Raw genomic sequence first — 9,361 nt, forward strand, 5'->3', positions numbered from 1 at the left:
TATCGGCGATACTGGCCCTGTATTTACTTAATATCGGATCGATACCAAATTTTGCAGTATCGCACACCACTACTTAAAGCTCCTCAATGGTGCTCATGACTGACTACAGTTGTGACTTTGCATTTGTTAGACACAGTAAGAAAGCTTTATCTGAAAGACACTGCTCCAAAATAAGCACCTCAAAGCTTGGAGTTGGAGGTTGTCAAATCTTTCTGAAGGAGAACATTGCTCCCTCCTAATGTTAATTCTAAAATTAGATGCATGTTCTTGTTCACATTTGGTACATTATTATACAATACGTTAGCAGAATTGTCGGACTGGAACATAATGCTTAATATCTGGTATTAATGTTTCCCTGAAGTTGTAGGATTTGACAAGAATTCTTAGGATATGATGCATGAGTGTTGTAAAGTACAGTACCATGTAGTTTACATTCATGTACACTTACAAATATACAGACTGTACATTCTTGGCAGCGGAAAAGCTTGACTGCCAGGCTCACACAAACACATTTAAAAACAAAACACTAAATGTTTTTTGTTTGTTTATTTTCCAAAACTGAATGGCTCGGTGGGTAGCACTGTCGCCTCACAGCACAAGGGTCCTGGGTTCGATTCCCAGGTGGAGTGGTCTGGGTCTTTACTGTGTGGCATTTGCATGTTTGCCATGTGTTTGGGTTTCCTCTGGGGCTCCGGTTTCCTCCCACAGTACAAAGACGTGCAAGTTTCCATTACATACAAAAAAAGATCAAATGTGCATTTTATAACAGGAAGCTAAAACAGGTTCTGCAAAGCCACAGATGAGCTACACAGAACTGCAACTGCTGAGTTTATTTTATCTGAGTTTAGTTTATCTGAGTAATTTATCATTTTACAACCCAAAATTATAAAAAGTTGGGCCTTGTATTTGCATTAAAACAAATAATACTGCATGAATAATAACTATGAATTATTGTTCATATACCTGCGTGTATCAGTAATTTTCCATTACGTACAAAAGATCAAATGTGCATTTTATAACAGGAAGCTAATTCAGGTTCTGCAAAGCCACAGATGAGCTACAACACAAAACTGCAAACCTTTTCTCATAAGTAATCCATCCTGTTTTCTTAGAAGAGACCAGCTAACAAAAAGTAAACAACTATTATGGAATGTTGATACGTATCTTTATATGAGGATATAAAATGGACGAGTTTATGCTAATTTTAAGCATGTATGAGTTGTAAGATATCATTTTACAACCCCAAATAAGAAAACACGTTGAGTCTCTTACATTTACTTTGACTTTTATTTCATTTCACACAGTTTGAACCTGAGATATTTCATGTTACGTCAAGTCAACTTCATTTCAGTTGTTAATGGTTAATCCAATCCTGCATTTCAGACCCAGAACACATTCCAAAAAAAGTTGGGATGGTAAAGCATTTACCACTTTGCAATGCCGTCATTCCTTTTCAAAACACTAGTGAATTAAAACAAAATTGTTAGACTGTCTTATAAAAGCTCTAAACTTAAGTTATTTATGTGTATAGAAAGGCCTTTATATGAACATGACTTGGGTAAAAATTATATATATATATATTGGCAGTAACAACTGCAATCAAGCGTTTGAGATAACTGGCAATGAGTCTTTCACATCTCTGTGGAGGAAGTTTGGCCCACTCTTCTTTGCAGAATTGCTTTAATTCAGCCACATTGGAGGGTTTTCCAGCATGAACGGCCTGTTTAAGCTCATGCCACAACATCTTAATCAGATTCAAGTCCAAACTTTGACTAGGTCACTCCAAAACCTTCATTTTGTTTTTTTTCAGCCATTCAGAGGTTGACTTGCTGGTGTGCTTTGGATCATCGTCCTGCTGCAGAACCCAAGTACGCTTGAGCTTAAGGTCACGAACTGATGGCCGGACATTCTCCTTCATGATTTTCTGGTAGAGAGCAGAATTCATGGTTCCATCAATTACAGCAAGTCATCCAGGTCCTGAAGCAGCAAAGCAGCCCCAGACCATCACACTACCACCACCATGTTGGACTGTCAGTATGATGTTCTTTTTCTGAAATGCTGTGTTAGTTTATTAAAGCTCTTTGCCTGACGTGTGTATATATGAAATTTGTTGTAGGGGCCCAAACTTTTTTTTGCACTGGGGCCCATGAGCTCCATGATGGAATTGCTTCCATTTACCTTAACTGTGGAGAGTGAGGCCTGCAATTGTTTAGATGTTTTGCATCTGTGTTTGAATCTCTTTAGTACTGTGACGTATTGGCGCCCAGCAGAGAATGTGGTATGGAGGTAAATATGTAGCAAAAGTTTTGCACCTGTGAAAACGAAATCTGTAAAATTTTTACCTGTAAAAAATAAATGTGTAACTGTAAAAAAAATCTGTAAAAATTTTTCTGTAAAAAAAAAAATCTGTACCTGTAACGGGACGACGGGAAATAGACGTTATTACTGACTAATCAAAGGAGCTTATTTTTAGCGCACCAAGAAGCATTTCTGTGTGGCTGCCTAAAGCCAAATAATCACAAAGTCTCAGTGTAGTTGGATCAGAACATTGTAACTTGCGTTATAACTTCCTTATTAGTGTTGCTGTGGGTTTTATGCTGGATGTTGCCTGCGTGTTGTATGCTAGTTAATGTCAACTTTTTAGCTAATGCGTTTAACCCTGCTAGTTTTATATTGGACATTCGCCTGACATTCGAGTTTTTTTCATCTCGTTCTCGGCTAATAAACATTCAAAATAAATAAACCTGCACGAACTGACTCTGCAGTAAACAAAGCCCAACTACAATCAAATATGTTTTTAAAAGTCTTTCTGTTTATTTTTATTTAACGCTATTTTGTGATTGTGAGCATAAAGCCAGATTATAGTTCTGTATTACCTAGTGACATGTACCATTCACCACAACTGTATTAAGTCCTACAGTACAGGTACAGTCAAATACATATCGTGTAAAATAAATCTAAAAATAATAATGGTCCATTTTAATGTAATGAGCAATGTAAATTGCAATTACAATTTTCTATATATCATTCTTTATTATTATACTCATGCTGTAGGACTTTGTATGATTCATCACTGCTGTAAGACTGTATTATGTAATGTAGTTGTAGTAAGTAGTGCAAGTGACATGTTACTAGGTAACTACATTGCTTATTACATTACAGGTACAGATCAGTTTTACACGCTGACTGAGATATTTGTTGCAAAACTCGTGGCGGGCAGATTTGAAACTGTGCTGCAATGTTTTTATTCTCACATCGAAAATAAAAGTACACATGTATTTTTTACAGGTACAGATTTTTTTTTACAGAAAACATTTTTACAGATTTTTTTTTACATTTACAAATTTATTTTTTACAGGTACAAATTTTACAGATTTCGTTTTCACAGGTGCAAAACTTTTGCTACATATTTACCTCAATAACATGGCATCATGTGTTGCTTTTTGAGATCTTCTAGACTGCTTCACATTGCCAGACAAATTCTATTCAAGTGATGTTTAGAATCTACAGGTCTGGCAGTAATCATGTCTGGGCGTGGCTCGTTAAATTTAACCAACTGCCAACTGAATGTCCTGAATATCCTGAAAGTGTTATGAAGCCACATATCGACTATTGTTAAACATTTTCTCATTTTCTCATTTTCATCACCAGTTGTCCCATCAGTTCTTCTGTTAAACAGCGACTGTTAAACACTCATCATACATCCACATTTACTTACGTATATCAGTCAGTCTTGGTATTTGTTTAAATTCTCCCACATTTTCCAATACGTCATCAATCTTACACACACACAGATATCTGCTGGTTTATTTCTGAGGGTAGTAGAATGGGGTAGAGTAAGCTCACACAGAATATACAGCTCTCTTTAACTATGTATACACAATGCTTTCTTACAATTCTACACAGTATGTAAAATAAATGTACATAATACATGACACATGACACTGTAGGCTCATTTATAACTAAAACATAGTCTGGATTAATTCTGTTTTACAACATCTAAGCCCTGTGCTAAAGTCATTTCAGCTACTTTTAAAGAGTGTAATATACAGTTACGGTCAAAATTATTAGTCCCCTAGGAACTTTTGAATATTTTCCTAAAATACTGCCCAATGTTTGCAATATTCATAAAATTCATCGCATAAAATGCGTTACATCATCGCAAAGCACAAAGAAACAAAGTCTGTTAATAATAAACCTGGCTGTGGTCGAAAACGCAAGATTTCCAAAACTTTGCAGCGAAAAATAATCAGAGATGTCAACAAGAATCCCCGGACCTCTGCAAAGATGATTGTTGCTGAGCTGGCTTCCTCTGGACTTGATGTTTCACGCAAGACTGTTGTGAGGGCTCTTCATCGTGGTGGACTTCGTGGTCATTGTTCAAGAAAAACCCTGTTGCTCTCACAGCGGCACACCAAAGCCCGACTGAACTTGCCAGAGACAATCTGAAACACAAGGGTGAGGAGTTTTGGAAGTCTGTCCTTTCGTCTGATGAAACCAAACTTGAGCTGTTTGGGCATATGGATGCTGCTTTTGTTTGGCGTAGGGAGGGCGAGGCCTTCAACCCTAAAAATATTGTCCCCACAGTGAAGCATGCTGGTGGAAGCATAATGCTGTGGGTCTGTTTTGCTGCTTCAGGAACAGGAAACCTTGTTCAGGTGCATGGGACCATGAAAAAAGAGGATTATGTGGATATTTTTTAGAATAACATCAAGACATCTGCTGCCAGTCTAGGGTTAGGTCGTCGCTGGGTCTTCCAACAAGACAATGACCCGAAGCATACATCAAAGTTAGTCAAAAACTTTTTGAAAGACACCAAAATTAAGGTTTTGAAGTGGCCCTCTCAGAGCCCTGATCTCAATCCTATCGAGAATCTGTGGAGGGAGCTCAAGGTTCGGGTCCATGCTCGGAGACCAAGCAATTTGCATGATCGTGAACAATCTGCCAAGAAAGAATAAGCTAAAATCCCTCAGGAGACATGTGCCAACTTAGTTAAAAACTACCAGAAGAGGTTGTTGTCAGGATCAGAAAGGCTACACCAGGGATGGACTGGCCATCGGGAGGGTCGGGAGTTTTCCCGGTGGGCCGCTCTGTATGTGGGGCGCTGAGAGAGTGAAAAATAAATTCTATTCTATTATAAATTCTAAATAAACACTATCTTGTCCTCTATAATACAGAAAGGAAAATGCAGTTGTTCAGGACATTTTTTAGAGTGATTATGTGCATAGCTCACATGGTTAATTTCTAGGGCTGTCACACGATTAAAAATTTTAATCGAGATTAATCGCGATTAAAGAACAAAATTAATCGCGATTAATCTCGATTAAAAATGTTAATCGTGTGACAGCCCTAATATATATGTATTCATCTCAATTAATCGCAAACTAATAATTAAGCAAAATTTGAACAGTTATGCACATTGTTATTGCAAGAACGTGTTTACCAATAAAACATTCATAAAATATGATAAAATTATTAAATCTAAATTAATTGTAGAAAGCACATTATCTGACAAAAGTGAGGATCTTTTCCTGTTCATGACCCTGACACTGAAAACAGGTGCACCAATCATAATGTTTTGATCTAATATAAGGCATCAATAAAGCATCAAAACACAGATATGATTATTTCATAGATCTATTAAGAAAACCTTTTAATACTGTGTTTGTGCAGAAAGAATACTGGGAAATACTGTTCTAAATTACCATTTAAACACCTATAAATACCTGAAACAGTCAAGTTACCAGACGTTATTTATAAGTAATTGACTGTAGCTATGAAAAAAAAGTGTTAATTAAAACAGTCCATGTAAACGCTTAGTCCATATAAATATCAGATACGAATGTGTTTTTAGAAAACTACAAACATCACAAATATAAATCATGTTTATAACCATGTGATAGAATAACCTGAATAAACTGTAGAGATGAAACATCACACAGAGCTTCACTTCTTACCGGAGGGGGAGGAGGCGGAGCTACACGGTTTTGATGGACAGCTCTAGCAGCCAATGGAGATACTCGTTACAAAGATCACGTGATTTCATTCATCTTTTCATCAACACGTAAAAAAAGTGAAAACCGATAAAAGTAGTTTATCATCGGACAGTTCATGCGCTTTACATCCTAATTTATCTGAAATACAGATAATTACCACAGAGACACACATGTATGTGGCACAAACAGCCAAATAAAAATAGTTAGATTAAAAATTTTAATCTTGATTATTTTTTTTAATCACGATTAAAATTTTAACGCGTTAATTAACGACAGCCCTAATAATTTCCCTTGTCAACATATAAAGTATTTATTTCTTTGCTCATCGGAGCAATGCACTAATTTGGAATAAAAGTGCGAAAAAAGCATATTTACCAGTGTTAAATGTTTAATGAAAGAAAGGTTTAATTTTATTTCTTGTGGTTTAATGAGACAGGATGGGGAAATCCAATAGAACCATTTAAGAAATTGTAAATTTTATGTGTGTGATAGATGGATAGAACTATTAATTCCAAAGGAAAGTGTTGGAAATATATATATTTGTTTGTAGTTATTTTTTTATTATTTTAATTTTTATTATAGTGAGTTATTAACTTTAGTGGTAAGATAGATGAAAACTATTAATATCAATCATCTAACATTTGATTAGGGGGTGATATGTGTGGCGCGATGTGGTTGTAGTGGGCTGGTCAAGAAAAAAGTCCAGGGCTGAATTTTGTTCCCAGTCCAGCCCTGGGCTACACTATTGACTATTAGTTGTCAGAGGGCTAATCATTTTGACCATTGCATTTTTTTGCTTTTTTCTTGTTTCAGTTCAGCAAACCAATAAAAATGTTCATTTGACCTTATGCAGATGTTGTCTTTGTTCTTGTGGACGCACACAAACTATAAACACTTAAGGTTATGGCCCATGTCATTGGAAGGATAGGGGTTTTATTTGATTTCATAAGGGGGGCTAATAATTTTGACCTAAACTGTAGATTCAGTATGAAGCTATTCACAATTAATCCAACAGATGGCGCTCAAGTAACGTGAAAGAAAATAGTGACGTCAAATTCACCAGAGATCGTATAACGTATTAATGAACAATTTAGAATCCAACAGATCTTAAAATATTTAATGTAAACCCGCATTTTAATCACTTAAACCATGAACATTCCTGAGGGAAGCAGAATGGAGTAAAGTTACCTCATACAGACATTACAGCTCTCTCTCTCTCTCGCTCTCTCTCTCTCTCTCTCTCTCTCTCTCTGTGTGTGTGTTTGTGTAGTGTCTCTCTCTCTCTCTCTCTCTCTCTCAATTCAAATTCAAAAAGTGCTTTATTAGCATGACAAATATTCACATTTGTATTGCCAAAGCGCATTTACAAACTAGATAATAAATGAAAAAAAAAAAATAATAATAATAATAATAATTGCATACGTAAACATTCATATTAATTTAAAGGATGTTCAATAACCTTAGTAATTAGCCTTAAAAAATTAACATAAACAAATTAGAACAAGTATATAGTGTGTATATGTATGTGTGGAAAAAGTATTTGTAAGTGTGTGTGTGTGTGTGCGTGTGCGTGCATTTGATGGTGTGTGTGTATGGTGTGTGTATGATGATGTGTGTGTGCGAGTATGTGTGAGTGTGTATGGGATACAGTATAAGGTCACTCACTGTCCCTCACCTGGTGGCAGGTGTGTAAGTAGAGAGCTGTGAGTGTGCAGCTCGCTCTGTGCTCCCCCAGTAGGTAGGGCAGCTTGTCAGGGTTTGAGAGCGAATTAAAATTGGGGATAATTTTGTTGATTTTGGTAAAAAATTGTTTTCGAATTTGTGTGTATTTTGTACATTCAGTGAGGAAGTGCAGCTCTGTCTCTATTTGGTTTGAGAAGCAGTGTTTACACACTCTCTCCTCTCTGGGCATCCAGGACTGTCTGTGTCGTCCCGTCTCTATGGCCAGGCTGTGTTCGCTGAGTCTGTACCTGGTCAAGCTGTTTCTGAGTTTTGGATCAGTTATAGTGCTGAGATAATCTGCCACACTATACTGTCTATTTAGAGCCAAATAACATTGTAGTTTACTTTGGAGTTTAGTTTGTGTTTCCCAATAGGCCAAATAGTTTATCTTTAATTTATGTGTAATTCGATCAGTTCTGATTAGGTTCTGGTCTTGAGTCTTAATAGTGTTAGTCTGTGTTAGTGGTGTGTTAGTATGTGTTAATGGTGTGTTAATGCAGTGACTCAGGACCAGTTGGATGAGGGGACTGGTATCTTTGCTCAGCTCTTGGTATTGCAGAGCTTTGTAATGATACGAGTGTGGGTCGCTCTCTTTGAGATGATTCCAGAATTTTATTGCCCTTTTTTGTATATTAATAATAAGTGGGTATCGGCCTAATTCTGCCCTGCACACATTGTTGGTGGTGTGTCTGTGCACCTTTAATATTGTTTTACAAAATTCTGTGTGCAGGGTCTCAGTTGGATGTTGTTCCCATTTGTTAAATTGTTGGTGTGTAAGCGGGCCCCACACTTCACTGCCATACAGGGCAATTGGTTCAATTATTGCGCCAAATATTTTGAGCCAAATTTTGATTGGGATTTCTACAGAAGTTTGTTTTTTTATGGCATAGAAGGCTCTGCGTGCCTTTTCTCTTAGTTCATTCACTGCCAGGTTGTAGTTTCCTGATGAACTAATGTTTAGTCCAAGGTAGGTATAGTTTTTAGAGTGTTCAATTTCATGATGTCCTAATTTAAATGTGTGTTTGGTTCCCTGAGATCTGGATCTTTTCTGGAAGGTCATAATTTTAGTCTTTTTGAGGTTGACTGTCAGGGCCCAGGTCTGACAGTACTGCTGCAGCAGGTCCAGTTTGTGCTGGAGACCCTGGGCGCTGGGGGACAGCAGGACCAGATCATCTGCATACAGCAGGAGTTTAATCTCGGAGTCGTGTAGAGTGAGACCGGGCGTGGCTGAGTGCTCTAACATGGAGGCCAATTCATTAATATAGATGTTAAATAGAGTTGGGCTCAGACAGCAGCCCTGTCTCACTCCACGCTCCTGAGAGATAAAATTTGTTTGTTTATTGCCAATTCTTATTCCGCACTGGTTTTCTGTGTACATAGATTTGATAAGATCATATGTTTTACCCCCTACACCACTTTCTAATAGTTTGTAAAACAATCCTTGATGCCAAATTGAGTCAAAAGCTTTTTTAAAGTCAATAAAGCAGGCAAATATTTTTACATGGTTTTGAACTACATATTTTTCAATGAGGGTGTGTAGGGTGTAAATATGATCAGTTGTGCGGTAATTTGGTAAAAATCCAATCTGACTTTTACTCAGGACGTTGTGCTCAATAAGGAAGCTTGAAAACCTTGAGTTAATG

This window comes from Trichomycterus rosablanca, chromosome 5, assembly GCF_030014385.1.
Source record: "Trichomycterus rosablanca isolate fTriRos1 chromosome 5, fTriRos1.hap1, whole genome shotgun sequence".
Taxonomy (NCBI): Eukaryota; Metazoa; Chordata; class Actinopteri; order Siluriformes; family Trichomycteridae; genus Trichomycterus; species Trichomycterus rosablanca.